Below are 19,410 nucleotides of genomic sequence, written 5' to 3'. Positions count from 1 at the left end.
TTACAATTCAGTGGGCTTACAACCCGCCCACAGCATACCATTAATTGTTTTCGTTGTCACTCTCATTTGCAATCTTTCGAATGTTTAGCTCCTGAAGGATTCCATTCCTTTCTTGTGTTAGCTCCTCCCTGAAGAATAATCTAAGTACATGTGTTCTTCCGTGTCTTTGTTCTTCCTCAACTTTTTGCAGCAGACTATTTTTTTTATAAGCATTTCAATATTATTCTTGTAAGTGCAATGTGCTTTCCTAAACACACTGCTACGTATTCTCATTCATGTTGCTTTTACCCTATCTGCTGTCTCGATTGATGCTTTACTAACTTAAACCTACAACTGTAATATTATACTCCACTCTACACTTCTCTATGCCACCCCACTCTACGCCACTTCAATCTGCACACTCTACTCTACACCACTCTACTCTACGCCACTTCACTACATCTGCACCACTCCACTTTACACCACTCTATTCTACGTCACTCCATGCCACTCTACTCTATGCCACTCCACTCTATGCCACTGCATGACACTCTATTATATGCCTCTCCACTCCACACATTGCAGTTCTACACCACTCTACTCTATGCCACTCCACTCTACTCCATGCCACTTAACGCCACTCCACTACTCTCTATTTTATGGCACTTCAACTCCACTCCACGCAATGCCACTCTTTGCCACACTACTCTACGCTACTCAATTACACTCTAGGCCACTATACTCTTGCTACTCCACTCTACACCAGACCACTCTACTCTACACCACTCCACCCTACACCACTTCACTCAATGCAACTTTACTCTCACCACTTTCATCTATGCCACTCTATTGTACACCGCCCTACTCCACACAATGGAACTCTATGGCACTCTAATCTACGTCACTCCACTTTACACAACTCTACTCACTGCCACTCTGCTCTATGTCATGCCACTCTACGTCACTCCATGCCACAGCACTCTCATCTAAGCCACATCACTTTATGCAACTCTAATGTACGCCACTCTACTCCATGCCACTCTAAACCACACCACTCTACGCCACTACATGCCAACCCACTCTACGCCACTCCACACGACTTCATGCCACCCCACTCAATGTCACTCTATGCCACGCTACTCCACTGTTCTCTACTCCACTCTCCTTTATGCTATTCTACTCAACACCACACAACAAACTTTATTTAGCACTGATGAACAGCAGCCACACTGCTCTACAACACAGCTAAAAGACATTGACTAAGTCAATATCTCTCACATAGGCGGGATTTATGACAATACAGTGCATTTCTTTACCATACAATGCTTTTACAATGCAATGCCTTTACCACGCATGCCTTTAGCAACCATGCCTGGTAAGTATATGGTAAGTACAATCCATATAAATATATATGTAGTACAGCAGGGAACTCCACCTTCCATGCCTCCAGTTTCCACCCCTACCATTTGATAAAAAGCATCCCATATGGGAAGTTTCTCAGACTCCGGAGAATCTGTAGCACTGATCAGTCATTTGAGGACTGTGTTAGAGAAGCCACTAACAGATTCACCGAAAGGGGCTATAGTAAACAGGTCATACAAACAGCCTTAGAGAAAGTCAACAAAACCCCACTAGAAAACACACCCTATACTAATCATGCTGGACCTCTTAGGCAAAGGAACATAGGGAAGATTGTCAAGTCACAAAGTCAAGAAAATAAACTTATAACAACATACAGCAATCAACACAAACAAATAGGAGCTATCATTAACTCCAACTGGTCCATCATTAGAACATTTTAGGAGATCTTATGCCACTTGAACCATCTCTGACCTTTAGAAAAGCCAAGTCCATGCACAACTCTTTGGTCAGAAGCAGTCCAGAATTACCATTCGGGGACTATAATTCCCCCAAAACTTGGTTAGCTCTGAAAAATGGGTTCTATAAATGTAGTCCATGCCGAGCATGCAAGTTTGGCATTAACACGACTGAGTACTCCTCCATATATGGTCCAACTTGCAACCAATTCAAAGGGGTATACAACTGCCGTACGGAATTTGCAGTATATGTTTTAACTTGTGCCTGCGGAATACAGTACATTGACAGTACCAAATTGCAAGTTCATGTGCAAATTCTGCAACATCTTAGGGCAATTGTGAATTCCTACATGTCTTTCCCAGTGGCCAGGCACTTTAAAACTGCACACAACAAATATCTGAGCAGCCTGAGGTACTTTGTCATAGGGGCGATCCCCCCATTTAGGAGAGGAGGAAACAGAGAGAAACTCCTAAGGAGGTTGGAGTACCAATTTATTCTGGAGCTTGATATCCGAACCCCCAATGGACTTAACAATGGGGAGGAGTTACATAACTATCTTTAAATATGCGGAGCGCAGCATTGGCCTAATGTTCACTAATTTTGACACCATAATTTATTTCTTGATGTTACTGTATAATACATCATTTTAACATCAGGACTAGAGGCTCCTTCTGTATATATTCCTTTTCCATTTTACATCTACCTCACGTTTTACTCCTTACTCCCTGGACAACACTTGATTCCCATGAGAAATTAAACTAACAGTATTTTACTAGCAGATTATCACCAAACATGGAGTCCTATTTCAGACTGGGCTCTCTCCCTTATAATTCAATTGCTGCTACCCGGGCCTGTTGCCACACAGGTTTTTAGATTTAGCACTTCGGCACTTTATGGTATACTATATGCACTTTTATTATCATACTTCGGCACTCCCATGCAGGAGCACACAGGCTATACCATTATAATTCGGACTGGTCTCATCATCATTATAGATAAGACGCATATTTATTTAATCAACTTAGATTCTACATCAAATTGAGAATTAACAGGGTATAATTTTAAACACTGTTTCAATTTACCAGCACATAGCACTTTAAATTTTCCTCAATATAAGAGAGGCGCTACATATACTCAGGAACTATATACATCAGTGCATTAATACAGGAATACACGAGGTAATGAGTATTGCAATAAGAGCAGCTAGTGTTTAGTAACATAAAAGGACACCATTGAATCTATTTGAGACAAACATAATTCAGCATTTAAGCAAGCATTGGGGTCTCATGATAAATGTACCTGACTCATAACTCCTCGCAACACTACAGGATATATTTTCCTTGAGAAGTTACTGTTGAACAAAATAATCTTCATATTTTTCATGTTGAATCATGTATTATTTGAAAACAATATATGAGAAATTTTAAATTAAGATGTATATTTTTCTATAAATTTATATTGTTTTACACAGTAAGGGGCTCATTAGGATCGTGGTTTTCCCGCATCCTCCGGGCCGGCGGAACCCACCGCCGACCCGGAGGATGCGGGAAAACCGCCGCGGAGCCTCCAAAGACCCACCGCCAAATTAGGATGGCTGGTGGGTCTTGGTTTATGTCCGCCGCTTTTCCGCCGTGGTCGGCTTACAACCGCGGCGGAAAAGCTCTTATATGGTGGCGGTGTCTCTCAGACACCGCCAGCCATATTAGGATTGCGCATCTGATATGCTTTTCCGCGGCGGGTTCTCCGCCGTGGAAAAGCATACGGATGTGCACTTCGGGGGCCCGTTGCGGGCCCCCAGGGTGAAGGGGGGGGTGGGGGGTGCACATGGGGGGTACCTATGGTACCCCCCTGCATTTACATGCAGACAGCGGCAGGCACCGCGCGGTGCCTGCAGCTTTCTGCATGTAAATGCAATGCGTGCTTTGTTTACCATTGCGGCGGGCGCAGCTTGAAGCCGCACCCGCCGCAATGTTAAAAATAGAGGATGTGACCGCCAGGGTGGCGGTCACATCCTAATTGCAGAGGAGGAAACGCCGCAGCCCATGCGGACGTTCCCTCCTCCTCAAGGGCGATCCTAATGAGCCCCCATGTGCCTGTGTAACTGGCTGTATAGGTGAGTGAGTGGGTATGTGACTGCTTGTATGGATGTGTGAATGGGTGTGTAAGTGGTTAACTGGATTAGTGAATGGATGTGCGAGCAGCTGTATGGGTAAGTGAGTATGCGAGCAGCTGCATGGGTGAGTGAGTGCTAGTGTTAGTGGCTGTGGGGGTGAGTGAGTGAGTGGATGTGTGAGTTGTATAAGTGAGTGCGTGGCTCTGTGACTGGCTCTATGGGTGAGTGAATGCTAGTGTGAGTCGCTGTATGGGTGAGAGATCAGGTGTGTGAGTGGCTGTATCTGTTAGTGAGTGGGTGTGTGTGTGAGTGGCTGAGTGATTGGGTGTGTAAGTGGCTATATGGGTGGGTGATCTAGCTGTTTGTAAGTGGTGTGCGAGTTTGTGAATAGGTGTCAGGCACTGTCCGAGACTGTCTGGGACACAGTCAGGGACTTGGGCAAGGATTGGCGACTGGGTATAAAATGTAAAAAGAAAGAGGAGTACAGTGCTGCCCAGGATCACACAGGAAGTCAGAAGAGAAAAGGGATAAAAGGATAAGCCTGCACAAGTGAACAAGATGGCTAAGACTCAGAAAGGAAGGGCACTCACAAGGCAATTTAGCATTCAGACTAACTACACCCAGGATGGACGTGCAATCCATACTAATAATATAAAGAGACAGCCTAAACCTTTGAGGCGGGTAAGCTCCAGAACCACTGCGCCAATCTGAACACTGCATGCAGCATTGGAAAAGTCAGGCAAAGCAGATGGACATAGGCTACATACTAGCGCAATATATACATTAGAAGGGACAAAGCACGTTCTTTAACAAAGTAGTCCCTTGGAACTAGCGCCAGATCAGAGGTGGGCGTGTGCTTTCTGTGAGGGTGGGCGTGGGCGTTCTGTGCGTTCAGCATTGTCAAGTCAGCCGCCTGAGGATAGCGTCGGATTGTGCCAGCGGCCTGCGAGTAGCGTTAGATTCAGAGACGGCAGCAGTTTGAGTTTAGCGTACAACTGCATGGTATGTCAGCCGGCTGAGAATAGCGTTCGATTTGCATGGTACGTCAGTGGGCTGAGAATAGCGTTCAATTATGCCAGGCGCCTGAGAGTAGCGTTGGATTAGGAGATGGCAGCAGCTTGAGGTGAGCGTTCAACTGCATGGTCATAGCTTTGAGCCTTCAGGAGGTGTGCTCTGCGTGGGTGGGCGTGTGTTTGACATTCAGCTGCATGGTAATAGACGCCGGAGATATCACAGGTTAGCGTTCAACTGCCTGATAATAGCGTCCAGCCTTCAGGAGGTGTGCTTTGCGTGGGTGGGCGTGTTCTTCACATTAGCTTTCACCTGCATGGTCATAGACGCCGTAGCGGATGTCTGCACAACGCTGGATTTTGGGGAGCGCATTTCGGCACCGCGCACACTTTCGGGGCAGCGTGAACCAACTGAGGCGCACTGCCTAACCAGGAAAGCAAGGACTGCACAGGGGCATGAGCTAACTGTTGCCTTTTATCCCCAGACAACGTCGGGACGGGCCGCTAGTACATATATATAAAACAACATTAACAATAAAGGGAATGTGGGGTAAAGCACTCTGGAGCTCTACACGGTGAGACTGAAGCTCAGTAAGTTCCTCACCCACAATTGCCGTTACAGATACTGACTGTAAATACCCACATATAGGATATGCATGCAAAGGCAGGGTCTGTGGAGCGGATACCTATGGTGATGTTATAAATGTAACTCAAAGACAATACTCACAGTGAACAAGAAACACCACATAGGTAGTCAGCTGTGCCCAAAGACCCTGGCGATCAAGCAGGAACATGCAAGGCAGTAACAGCAAGGACACAAGCACAATAGCCAAGGAACCATCAAGGAGGAGTGCTTAACTAGAAAGGAAGGAAATCACAGGGCATACATGGCAGAAAGTAAGTAACAAACATACAATGTAATAAAAGCAAGACAGCAGAATGGGGCGTGGCCAAGCAGGCCACGATGGCGGCAGTGCTTTTGTAGAGCTCCGCAGCCCGCGATTTCCTGTGCTAATATGCCAAATTGACGTCCATACCTGCCGGAAACGGCCGCCGACCCTCGACGGACAGTGGGGAGTTCCAGCAAGCCCGAGGGCGCAGTTGCGGGGGTCCACGCGACGGTGCAGAGAGCTCCGCCAGTGCTGCAGTCACGGTGGTAAATGGCGGCGCCCGCCGGGCTCTGAGGACTCCCGCGTTTGAGCCGGTGCGGATGGGGGAGACTGTGGGGGCCCCACGCAGCAACACAGCCGCACTTGAAAGGCAGCCGCCGAGCCCCAGACGCCAGTGAGGGGCATCAATTAAGCCCAGGGACACAGCCGCAAAGTTGTGCGGGGCGGCGCCGGGAGCTCTGCCAGGGCTGCAGCCACGCTATTGAAATGGCGGCACCCGGCGGGCTCTGAGTGTTCCCGTGCGTACGCTGCAACATCTGGGGGAGACCGAGAGGCGATAACGACTGGGTCACTGGTGGAGTTCCTGCCCCGGGGACTGGTGGCGGCTGAGCAGGAGCGTGCGGAGTTGCTGGCTGCTCCAGGGAGTCGTGGCTGGACCTGCATCATGGCGGCAGCCAGCGGGCCTTAATTGATCCCAAGGCGGTGGAGAGAGCGTCGAGGGGAGCCGGCAGAGCATAGAAGTTGGGGCACGGTGGAGTGCCCAGACGGTGACCCGGTGGCTCCCAAGCAGACAGAGAGCAGCAGTTGAGAGGTGAGGGCCCAGCGGTGACGGTCAGAAAGCCCCCTGACACTGGGAGATTCACGCGAGGGGGGACCCCGACCATCAGAGTCAGTGGGCCCACGCAGAGGTGCACAACGGAATCCTACCCCCTCCCCCAGCACAGCGCTGGGACTCGAGGCGCGCTGGGGAGGGTGTGTTGGGCGTCCAAGCATGATGGCTGGCTGCATGAGAGTGGCCTGGCAGGATAAGCACAACGGGGAATACTGATCATAGCCAACCTACAACTGGGACCTCCCCAATTTAACTGGTGCAGCGCGACGGTTTATGGAAGCACCTCTGTGGCCCGGATAGTGGAGGGCATTTGGTCACACCTGACTGGAGACTGATTGCACTGCCGGCAGGAGCCCAGATCCCCATTGAACCTAGGTGGGGTGTAGTCTTGGTGTGGCGTACGGAGGGAGTGCACGGGTGAGCATTGCTGTGACTGGGGGGCCTCATGTTGGGCGGTGGGATCCTCACCTCTAGAGACGCTTGAAAGGGGCACGGCGTACTCCAAGTCCTGGGAGACCCTGTGTCCCTCTGGGGAGAGCTGAGACCGCATGAGGGAGACCGGAAGATAGAGGTGGTGGAGTCGGGTTCCCGGCTTACCGCTGGGCCCCCTCCGTCTACAGCGGACAGAGGACTGAAGGGGTGAGAGGCTGCCCTGTGACTTCCATTCAGCCCCACCGGGTTGCGGTCCGGAAGACTCCGGGGAAATTGCCGATAAGATCCTGAGCGGCACAGAGGATAAAAGTACGGATAAAGGAGGAAAGATCCCTTCGGGCTGCGGCTGGAGCTGGACTAAGCCGTGAGAATTCAGAAGACTGACAGTGAGGAGAGACTTAGAGGATCCCCGGGGACGGCCGGCACGTGACTGGAACAACATGGGGCGACCACCTGCGACGGGCACAGCGCAAACTCCAGGACCCCCAAGAACAATATTCCCGGCGCCAGCCAGCACGCAGCCTGAAGGGGAGGCCACGGGCCCGGACTCAATGTCGAGCAAACTAGACAAAGTCTTAGCGGCAATTGAGCAATCGAGAGTCACCATGGAACAGAAGTTCGGGGAGCTGGCCACGGAACTCAACCTGCTCAGAGACGACCACAGGAAGCTTGCTGACGAAGTAAAGCAAGGAGAACTAGTGATGCACACCATGGAACCCCAAATACAACAACAACAAGACACCTTGAAAGACCTATAGGCGCAGGTGAAGATCCGGGAGACCAGAACAAATGATTTGGAGGGGGGGTCCCGGAGGAGTAATATCCTTATCATAAATTTTCCAGAAGGAGTGGAAGGGACCGACTCTCTCAGCTACATAGCAACATGGATCGCGAAGTTCACGCCAGCAAGAGACTTGACCCTATTCTTCTCTATTGAAAGGGCGCATCGGGTGCCGGCCCGTAGGCCGCCCCCAGGGTTGGCAGCCAGAACATTCCTCCTAAAACTGCTTCACTTTCAAGATAGAGATGCCATCCTTAGAGCAGCAAGACGTCAAGGACTGCTTCGAGTGGAGAACAAGCAGGTTATGCTATTCCCCGATTACTTGAGGGCGGTCCAGCAGTAACGAGCCACGTTCTTGGCGGTCAAGCGCACTCTGCGCAAGAAAAATGTCCAATACGCTCTTCTATTTCCGGCTCGTCCCAAGATAATGCATGACGGGACCACACACTTTTTCTCTGATCCGGCGGAAACTAGCAGTTGGATCGAACAGAACCTATCAGGTGTGAACAACCGCAGGAAGGCACAAACCTCGGGGTCCACGGGCCGCCGACGCCACCACAGGAAAAAGTCACACTTACCCAGCTTAGCTTGCTTTCGGACTCCTCCCATAAAAAAATCTCCTGATCTTAAGCAGATCATCGCGGACCGCCGGAGGGCACTTCAGGCGGTGGCGGAGCTGGGGCCCCCAGGAGACAGCTCGGATAGCGAGAGGTGCCCACACATCTTCACCTCGGAGGAGGAGGGTAGCGACACCAACACCCTGGGGGACAGCTCAGCGACACCGCCGGTGGTAACTCCTCAGACGGCAGACACCTTAATGTGACACTCCCAGGCAGCAACAGTAAACACACAGAAGGGGGGTTCTTTGGGGCCCGCAGCCCTCCCGGAGCAGAGGACACCAACATGATTCTCAAAGGATACCCCGATGACTATTACTGAATGATAGGAAGCCTATATGCCCCCAATATAGAGCAAGAGTAATATTGGTGCCACCTGACTGGAGTGTTATCACAATACACGGCAATGCCATGGCTGTTGGGAGGGGACTATAAATGTGTGCTAAATATAGAGCTGGACAGATCACACCCCCCACCGGCACAATCACCCGCACTGAAACAGACAGAACACTTCAAGCACTGGGTAACCCGCTGGGCACTGGTCGATGTGTGGCGGGGAAAAAACCCGAACGCCATGGTATACACATTCTTCTCCGCCCGCATAATTTAAGAGTAAGACTGGACAGGTTCCTCTGCCCGTCCGCAATGCTCCCCCAGGTACAGCATACTGATTATATAGGTAGAGTCCTGTGGCATCATGATGCGCTCACACTACTCCTCCGATGAAGAGCACCACACCCTCCGGTACCTAGTGGAAATTACCCCTCGAGTGCCTTACAGATCAGGCCTTCTGTTAAATACCTGGCAAACACATCCAGAAACACTTTACACTGAACGCAGGCACTGCATCAACTCGATTGGTGGAATTGGATGCGTTCAAGGTAGAGGCAAGGGGACACTGCATTCAACACATAGTGGGAGTGAGAAAAGTACTAGAGCAGGCATTGCAAGCCACGGAAAAGCGTCTAGCGGACCTAACGAAGAGCATGGATTGAGGAGATGCAACCCCCGAACAGGTGGCGGCAGCAAAAACGACATATGCGGAAACAGAGAGGGACCTGCGCAAGTATAATTTCAGACTATACGCGGCCAGGGTACATCGGGAAGGGAATACGGCGGGTACACTTTTAGCCTGGCTCGCGAAACAAGACACAGATTTGCAACCAGTCACAGCTCTGCTAGATGCGGAGGGCGACCTTAAGCAGTCACAAGCAGATATCCTGGTCATCTTTCGCGAATATTATGCGGGAATCTATCATGCCCCGCCGCCTGTCTCACCACTAGTGTTAGACCAGTATTTTCACTCCCTGCCCTTGCCCGAAATACCGCCGGAGGAAGGAAAGGCGTTTGAAGTTAAGATAAAATCCCCAGACGTCACTCACGTGATCAGGGCCCTGGCACGGCACAAGGCGCCGGGAATGGATGGATTTCCCCTTGAATATTATGACGCTTTCTCGGGACAATTGACCCCCAGACTTGTCGCCACGTATGAGGAGGCACTGCAGAGAAGGGAGCTCCCAGGGTCGCTCAGGGAATCTACCCTGGTAACCTTTCTGAAACCACACAGGGACCCCACTCTCCCAGCCTCATATAGGCCTATAACGTTACTAAACGCGGATTGTAAGATTCTGGGGAAGATACTGACAGATCATCATACTCGGGTTCTACCTCAACTGATCCACCCAAACCAGAATGGGTTCCTCCCTAGGCGAAGCGTGTCACAAAATATACGCAGGCTCTTTCATATACAGGATAGCACACGGGAACGCTTCCCACGAGCCGCATGCCTTATATTGGACCTCGAAAAGGCCTTTGATACATTGCTATGGCCATATCTCTTTGCGATTCTCCGGAAGGTGCGTGCTGGCCCGAACCTACTGGCATACACGTAACTTCTCTACAGGGGCCTTACCACTAGGGTGAGAGTGGCGAAGTACTTCTCAAATCCGATTCTTGTGGAGCGTGGGACGAAACAGGGTTGCCCCCTGTCCCCCCTACGTTTTGCCCTGGCAGTGGAACCATTGGCCATTAGGTTGAGGCGGGGGGGGGGGGGGCCTGGGGCATTCCAGTTGCCGACACGATACACAGCGTATCATTATATGCTGATGATCTGCTGATATATGTGAAGGATATCACAAGCAATCTGACACCGATCTCGAAAATATTGCAAAGCTTCGCAGAAGTCTCAGGACTTAAGGTCAACTGGGAAAAATCAACGGTCTTTCCCCTGAGCCCCCACCTGGCCCGTTGGAAATACTGATAGGACCCCAAATCATCGGCTGGAGCACAGCGGCACCTCGATATCTAGGGGTGAGATTATACCATTCACCCGAGAACCTAAACGAGGGTAATCACGGCAAAACGTTAGCTAGGTTACGAGCTGCAGTTTCCTTTTGGAAAACCTTACCCTTGGCCCCCATAGGACGTGTGGCCCTAGCGAAGATGATTATAGTTCCTAGACTGTTGTACTCCTTCGCTAATCTTCCAGTGATACCGCGCTGCTCCTTTTTTCGCAAATTGGAAACACTACTTGATACGTTGATATGGGGTGGCAGCAGGCATAGTAGCCCTTCATACCCTCTACTTACCCACATCGTAGGGGGTTTGTGGGCCCCCTCCTTTGAGGCCTATTTTCTGGTAGCGCAGCTTCAATGGTTGTCTTACTGGACAGCAATATTTACAACAAGGGGTGGTGATGGACAGAGTCTCTGAATTAAGCAGAATACTCTCACCCAGTCAAGAGATCAGGGCTAGATCCAACACCGTTTTTTAGCTCATTGCACCATCCCAGTTTCAGAACCTGGCTGTATGCAAATTAGTCTGTCCCTGGCCCAGTGCATCATGGGAACAGGGCAGACCAGACTACAAAAGCCAATTCTTACACTGGGAAGGAAACAAGCTTCCGGGGACCGGTTTCTGGCATTTCAGCCGTCTTCGGCCCGGCTTGCTTGAATCCTGATGGTGCAATGAGCAAGGGACTCACATCTGAGTATACCCTTCCACGCTTAGGGTGGACAAAAATATTTACAACAAGGGGTGGTGATGGACAGAGTCTCTGAATTAAGCAGAATACTCTCACCCAGTCATGAGATCAGGGCTAGATCCAACACCGTTTTTTAGCTCATTGCACCATCCCAGTTTCAGAACCTGGCTGTATGCAAATTAGTCTGTCCCTGGCCCAGTGCATCATGGGAACAGGGCAGACCAGACTACAAAAGCCAATTCTTACACTGGGAAGGAAACAAGCTTCCGGGGACCGGTTTCTGGCATTTCAGCCGTCTTCGGCCCGGCTTGCTTGAATCCTGATGGTGCAATGAGCAAGGGACTCACATCTGAGTATACCCTTCCACGCTTAGGGTGGACAAAAATATTTACAACAAGGGGTGGTGATGGACAGAGTCTCTGAATTAAGCAGAATACTCTCACCCAGTCAAGAGATCAGGGCTAGATCCAACACCGTTTTTTAGCTCATTGCACCATCCCAGTTTCAGAACCTGGCTGTATGCAAATTAGTCTGTCCCTGGCCCAGTGCATCATGGGAACAGGGCAGACCAGACTACAAAAGCCAATTCTTACACTGGGAAGGAAACAAGCTTCCGGGGACCGGTTTCTGGCATTTCAGCCGTCTTCGGCCCGGCTTGCTTGAATCCTGATGGTGCAATGAGCAAGGGACTCACATCTGAGTATACCCTTCCACGCTTAGGGTGGACAAAAATATTTACAACAAGGGTGGTGATGGACAGAGTCTCTGAATTAAGCAGAATACTCTCACCCAGTCAAGAGATCAGGGCTAGATCCAACACCGTTTTTTAGCTCATTGCACCATCCCAGTTTCAGAACCTGGCTGTATGCAAATTAGTCTGTCCCTGGCCCAGTGCATCATGGGAACAGGGCAGACCAGACTACAAAAGCCAATTCTTACACTGGGAAGGAAACAAGCTTCCGAGGACCGGTTTCTGGCATTTCAGCCGTCTTCGGCCCGGCTTCCTTGAATCCTGATGGTGCAATGAGCAAGGGACTCACATCTGAGTATACCCTTCCACGCTTAGGGTGGACAAAAATATTTACAACAAGGGGTGGTGATGGACAGAGTCTCTGAATTAAGCAGAATACTCTCACCCAGTCAAGAGATCAGGGCTAGATCCAACACCGTTTTTTAGCTCATTGCACCATCCCAGTTTCAGAACCTGGCTGTATGCAAATTAGTCTGTCCCTGGCCCAGTGCATCATGGGAACAGGGCAGACCAGACTACAAAAGCCAATTCTTACACTGGGAAGGAAACAAGCTTCCGGGGACCGGTTTCTGGCATTTCAGCCGTCTTCGGCCCGGCTTGCTTGAATCCTGATGGTGCAATGAGCAAGGGACTCACATCTGAGTATACCCTTCCACGCTTAGGGTGGACAAAAATATTTACAACAAGGGGTGGTGATGGACAGAGTCTCTGAATTAAGCAGAATACTCTCACCCAGTCAAGAGATCAGGGCTAGATCCAACACCGTTTTTTAGCTCATTGCACCATCCCAGTTTCAGAACCTGGCTGTATGCAAATTAGTCTGTCCCTGGCCCAGTGCATCATGGGAACAGGGCAGACCAGACTACAGTGAGCTAAATAACGGTGATGGATCAAGCCCTGATCTTTGGACTGGGTAAGAGTGGTCTGCTTAATTCAGACACTCTGTTCATCACCACCCCCTTTTCTGAATCGTTTTTGGCCACTATAGGTGTGGCAGGGTATACTCAGACATGAGTCCCTTGCTCACTGCTCCATCAGGATTCAAGCAAGCCGGGCCGACGACGGCTGAAATGCCAGAAACCGGTCCCCGGTAGCTTGTATCCTTTCTGGTGAAGAATTGGCTTGGTAGTTTGGTCTGCCCTGTTCCCATGATGCACTGGGCCAGGGACAGACTAATTTGCATATAGCCAGGTTCTGAGCTGGGATGGGGCAGTGAGCTAAATAACGGTGATGGATCAAGCCCTGATCTTTGGACTGGGTAAGAGTGGTCTGCTTAATTCAGACACTCTGTTCATCACCACCCCCTTTTCTGAATCGTTACTGGACAGCAGACAGACATGCGGAGGAAACTCACACTAATGAAGGTAGAATTCCGCTCTCGGCTATCCGGAGACTGTTGATGCCGGGTACTAAGCCGTTGCATCAATACTCCCTACAGGTGTCAATCGCCCGCAAATGCATGATGCGCATACACAGTATTTTAAGGGGTCGACCTCTTTATTCTCCGCTGCTCCCGTTAGTCGGTTTCCCGCTCCAGGAGCAATATTATACCGCGGGAGCCCTACGGGTGTGGACGGAATGCAAGTAGACGGAAATGGAATCCCTGTTCAAAGATGGGAAACTGAAATCATATGCCCAAATGATGGAAAATTACAATCTCCCTCCAGGCCAATTCCTGGTGCATAGGCGGTTAGTAGGCAGCGCCCGTCAATGTTGGGATCTCACAGAGGGAGAACCACCGACACATCCGGTTTTACATACCATCCTGTGCATGGGGGTGGGCAGACACCTGGGGCCAGATGTAGGTAATTCTAATTTACCGATTCTTAAATACCGAGAATTTTACCGATTCGGTATTTATGAATCGGTAAATTAGAAGGAGGGAGATGTAGGTACATTTCTTTTTTGAATTACCGAATCTGTAAAAATCGGTATTTACCGAATCGGTAAATACCGATTCGGTATTGCCCATTGATTCCTATGGGCATTGAAGCCCATAGGAATCAATGGGCAATACCGATTCGGTATTTACCGATTCGGTAAATACCGAATCCTGCAAGGGTGCAGGGGGTGTCACTTTGACACCCTCTAGCACCCCGAATACAGGCACGTGTAACATGTGGCACACATACATGCCCTAAGGGCATGTCTGTGTGTCACATTGCACAGGTGTGCATGCACAGATGTGCATGCACACCTGAATTCGGTATTTTACCACCCAATAGGATTGGGTGGTAAAATACCGACTCTTAAGGGCCTGTGGCACTCTTTGAAGTGCCACCTACATCTCATTCACAGAATCGGTAAATTTACCGATTCGGTATTTTACCGATTCTGTATATTTACCGAATCGGTAAATTTACTGATTCTGTAAATGACATGCCCCCTACATGCCAAATCCTAAATACAGGTCGGTAACGGCCGAATTCGGCCGTTACCGACCGTTATTTGGGCTCCTACATCTGGCCCCTGGTCACATGGCCTTACAGGTCGATAAAGGAACTGATCACGTCCCCCTTACACACCCTACATCAGAAATGGGAGGATGAGATAGGAAGAGTACTCAATGACAAGGAGTGGGAAAAGGCTTTAGAATACCCCAAAAAGGTCTCCATAAATGGACGATTTAAAAACATTCAATTCAATATCCCCCATCGTGCATATTTAACGCTGCATTGGCTTCACCGATTTTTCCCGAATACACATTTCGCCTGCCCCAGATGTCATACCCCGAGGCGAACTTCAAACACATGTTCTGGGACTGTTCCATAATCCAATCATTTTGGGGGAGGGTCCATCAGGTGCTGGAGCCGACGGTACACCTCACGAATATTGACACATGGAAGGCGTGTGCCCTGGGGGTCTTCCGCAGGCGGAAGACAGAAAAGGTGCAGTGCAGATTTGCGTCCCTGGCCATCCTCCTGGCGAAGCGGGGTATAGCCATGCACTGGAGGGCTCAGACAGGGACCCCGGAAGCTGCCTGGACGGGCGCAGTTAATAAATGGGGGCGGCGGAAGAAGAAGCAATAAGGGACGAGGAAGTGAAGGGGATCCGTAAACATCCCATATTCATGGAGTGGGCACAACTCATGTTCCAATTCACTGGAAACTACGCAAGCTGAAAACCCGAAGCAACTCAGTCTCAATCCCTAACTCCACCCCTGTCCCCATTGACGCAGGACGGCATTGGCACGGTATAGCTGGTAGGAGAGAAAGGCTGACTTTCTACTATGACCTCCCTAGATAGGGACCCTGACTTAGCTTGCAGGAGATAGTGCCCATAGGACGTCTCGCACCCTGGCCGACCGATATCACAGATACCTCACATAAGACACGCAACCAACTAAGTGATAGATGATTACCATATCATAGAGCGCAGACCCCGACTTCCCCTCTATTCCCTATCTTTCCCTGAGTTAATGGTTAAATGTTTACTCCTCTGCCACCTTTGGCAGAGACTCTTAAGTATTGGGAACCCAAGCAGGGGTATACAATGCAGAGGTGCGTAGTGATAGAGTGGGGAACTATTGCTTCATTTGCTCCCTTGCCAAAACCAACACATGCAGTCACCGGACACTGGTCAGTCCATTCTCCTACACACTAGTTTACTGGGGACGCAGTATCCATGTAATCATGCTTTCTCGCGATGGGACTTTATGATATAAGGTAGGATGGATATTGTGCACAATGTTGATATGGACTGACAATCTGTCTACTTATGTTTTTACTTTTTTTTATAACTTTATTTTTATTTTTCTGTAGCAATAAAAAACAAAACATACAGATGGGAAAAGAAATCATCAACACAAAAGATACGATCAATAATGTGCATGGAGTTACAATAATGGACACTGAACATTGCTGAAGATTACTCAAAAAACAATCGCATCGGCAGTGACAATCCAATAAGTATACAAGGCAAGACCTCCGAGAATTCCAATCTCGAACAGATGGTGGGGAAACCTTTCTCACGAGCCAGGTGCAGATCCAGTATGAGACATTTAAGGGCTCCTCCCTCTGCATCAAGTTCTAGTTAATAATATTTCAACTATGGGGACCAAATTTTCAGAAATTTAGGCGGGCAGCCCCTTGCCTTATAAACCACTTTCTCAGCCACCATGTAGAGATCCATATTGGACTTCCATTCCATAAGTGTAGGAAGGTGATGTGCACCCCATTACTTGGCAATATTCATTTTAGCTACCACTAACCCCAGGTTGGCCAGTAGGAGCCCATAGCGTGGCAGGTCAACATCCGTGGGAATTCCTAAGAGTAAGAATTTCACGTCCATTGCCATGTTTGCCCCGAGTATTTTGTTTAATTCCTCCACTATTGTGCGCCAGTAGGGCTGGATGTAGCTGCATTCCCAAAGAGTGTGAATATACGTGCCATGTTCCGCCCGGAATCTGAGACATGCAGGGCATATTCCGGCAGCGTCACACCGTCTAGTTCCTCTGCCTGCCAGGCATGTCGAAGTCTAAGGTAAGCGTAGGCTTGGGAACTGTGCAGTAGGTATATGGATTGAAGGAAAGCAAAAGAAGCCAGAGAGCCTCTCTCCAGGAGGTCTCCAATCTTCGAAATGCCAATAAGGTCCCATTTCTTGAATCCCCTCAGCTTCCTGATCTCAGATAGACTAGTCCCCTCCCACAAGGGGGTCTCTCGCGTAGGTTTCCCCTCCCATCTCATCAATTTCCCGGCAGATTTCCAGGCCTCTATCACCCTCTGCATCCCCGGAAGAAGTTGTGACGTTCCTGCTCCCCCATATAAGTAGTGCAACGGGGAACGTTCGTGGAACTGGAGTCTTTCCAGCCTATACGTCGGGTGGTCCCCTGGTGTGTGGTTCCATTCAATAATAATGATAAGGTGGGACGCCCTATCGTAGGCCCTTATATCTGGTACGGCCAATCTTCCATTATAAGGGTTACGTTGCAGAGTCTGCAGCGCTATCCGCGGGTGGGCACCATCCCATAAAAGGAGGCGCAACTCACTGTTAATGAGAGTAAAAATGGTGTCTGGTATTTTGTAATATGTGTTCTGGGGAATGTAAAGAAGCCGAGGAAGCGTTACCATTTTATACACTGCGGCTCGCCCCATAATAGTTAGAGGGAGTTTTCTCCAGCGTTTCCCATCTGCCTGAAAATTAAGCAACACTCGTCGTATATTGAGATCCAGGTGAAGCACAGGGTCGGTGGTGATGTAGAGACCTAGATAAAGAAAGCCCTCTGTGGCCAGCCGCAAGCAGCTGGGATAAGTGTAAGGCACTAGGTCCCACAGAGCGGTTAGAGGGTGGATGTAGTCCAATTAATTTTATAGCCAGCGTAGGTGCCATATTCCTCAAAGATAAGCAAAAGGCGGGGGAGTATTTCAGCAGGGTGCGTGACATAGAGCAGAACATTGTCCGCGTATAATGAAATACGCTCCTCCTCTAGGGAATCCACACTGGCTAGGAAGCCGCCCAGTCCCGGTCAGGTACGAACCATACAAGCCAGGGGCTCCAGTATGAGGGCAAACAGTAAAGGGGATAGAGGGCATCCCTGTCTGGTGCCCCTTTATATCGGCCAACTATCCGAGAGAGTGGCGTTGACCTGGACTCGTGCCTTGGGCATGTGGTATAACAATGCCAGCCATGCTAAGAAAATCGGACCGAAGCCCATTTCTTCCAGAGTCCACCACATAAAGGGCCAGTGAATCGTGTTGAACGCTTTCTCTGCATCAAGCGAGAGAAGCAGATAGGGACTATCGCGGCCACGTACTGTGTCCATCCAGTTGGCTAGTCGGCGCAAATTGAAACGCGTTGCACGTTTAGGCATAAAACAAGACTGGTCCTTGTGTACCAGTGGAAGAATCACTTTTAGCAGTCGCTGTGCAAGAATCGTGGCCAGGATCTTTGTTTCAAGATTAAGAAGGGATATGGGGCGATAAGACCCACAGTCGTCTGGGGGCTTCCCGTCCTTGTGGATAATCCCCACCGTGGCCAGACGAAGATCTGGCGGGAGACACCCCATTTCTTTTGATTCCAGGAACATCTTAAGGAGATGGGGTGCCAACAATGCACTGTTCAATTTGAAAAATGTTCCCGAGAGTCCATTAGGGCCCGGATTTTTACCAGCCTTCTGTCGGCCTATAGCCTCGGTGACCTCCGCCAATGTAAGGTCTCCTTCCAAACTGTCTCGGTCTTCGGGTGTCAGGTTGGTCAGATCTACACCCTGGAGATACTGGCTTATCTGAGAGTCCCCTGTCTGCGTATGAGTCTCGTAAAGGGTCTTGTAATAGCACTCAAAAGCTCCCACAATATTTTCTGGAGTAGTATGGACACTCTCTCGTTCTTTTATAGACATTACCCATCGCGACTCAAGTTCTTTCCTCCCCGACCATGCTAACAGCTTTCCTGCCCTATCTCCAATTTCATAAAGTCTATGTTGGATTGCTAGCTGGTGTACTTTAACCTTATCAGTCGCAAGCGCTAAATACTCTCGCCTGGTTAGCTCAAGGCGACGCATATCCTGTTCCGTCAGTGTGGCCGGATTAGCCCCCTCCAGATCGAGGAGTGTACATTCCAACTTCTCAAGCTCCTGGGTCGCACGCTTCTTCCTATGGGCCAGTATATTTTGCGCCCTATCCCGCAACACCGACTTATAGGCCTCCCACAAGGTGACTGCTAATGAGACAGAGCCTTTATTTTCAGTGAAATATAACTGGGAATCGACACGGAGCTCCTCGGCAACTGTCACATCACGCAAATCCCATCCATTAAGCCTCCATTGTGGTGTTCCACGCCCGCCTCCACCACCTACTCTCATGAGTAGGGGAGAATGGTCTGATATGGCCCTAGCCAGATACTCAATCTCGACCACCCGCTGTATCTCCCCCCGCCGTGGCGAAAAGATAGTCTAAGCGGGAGAACACCTTGATGGTGGCGCCGCCATAGGTCAGAAAGCCCTAGTGACTCCAAGAACCGGGCCTAAGACGTAACATCGGGAGCATCTCTACGAGATACGGAGAGGTCCAGCAAGGGATTTAAGACGTTGTTAAAATCTCTCCCAAGGATATGTATGGCGGGGCTAGAGTGTAAAAGGAGCGCAGACACTTTGTCTAGCGTGCGTTGCTGAAGCAGAGGAGATGCATAGACACTAGAGGTATGTCTTACGTTTCCACACCCCCTCACTGCCACGTATGTCCCTTCATGGTCCACCGATGTGCGCATG

The 19,410-nt window shown here is 49.8% G+C and overlaps 1 protein-coding gene across 3 annotated transcripts in view; it reads right to left on the bottom strand.

Annotated features, from left to right (window-relative positions):
* ZNF541 (zinc finger protein 541) overlaps nucleotides 1-19,410 on the bottom strand; it is a 1,089,530-nt gene that overhangs the window by 1,610 nt on the left and 1,068,510 nt on the right. The gene's annotated exons all lie outside the window — the stretch shown is intronic.

This window comes from Lissotriton helveticus, chromosome 9, assembly GCF_964261635.1.
Source record: "Lissotriton helveticus chromosome 9, aLisHel1.1, whole genome shotgun sequence".
NCBI lineage: Eukaryota > Metazoa > Chordata > Amphibia > Caudata > Salamandridae > Lissotriton > Lissotriton helveticus.
The sequence above is the reverse complement of the archived record's forward strand: the minus strand, read 5'-3'. Positions and strand labels throughout refer to the sequence as shown.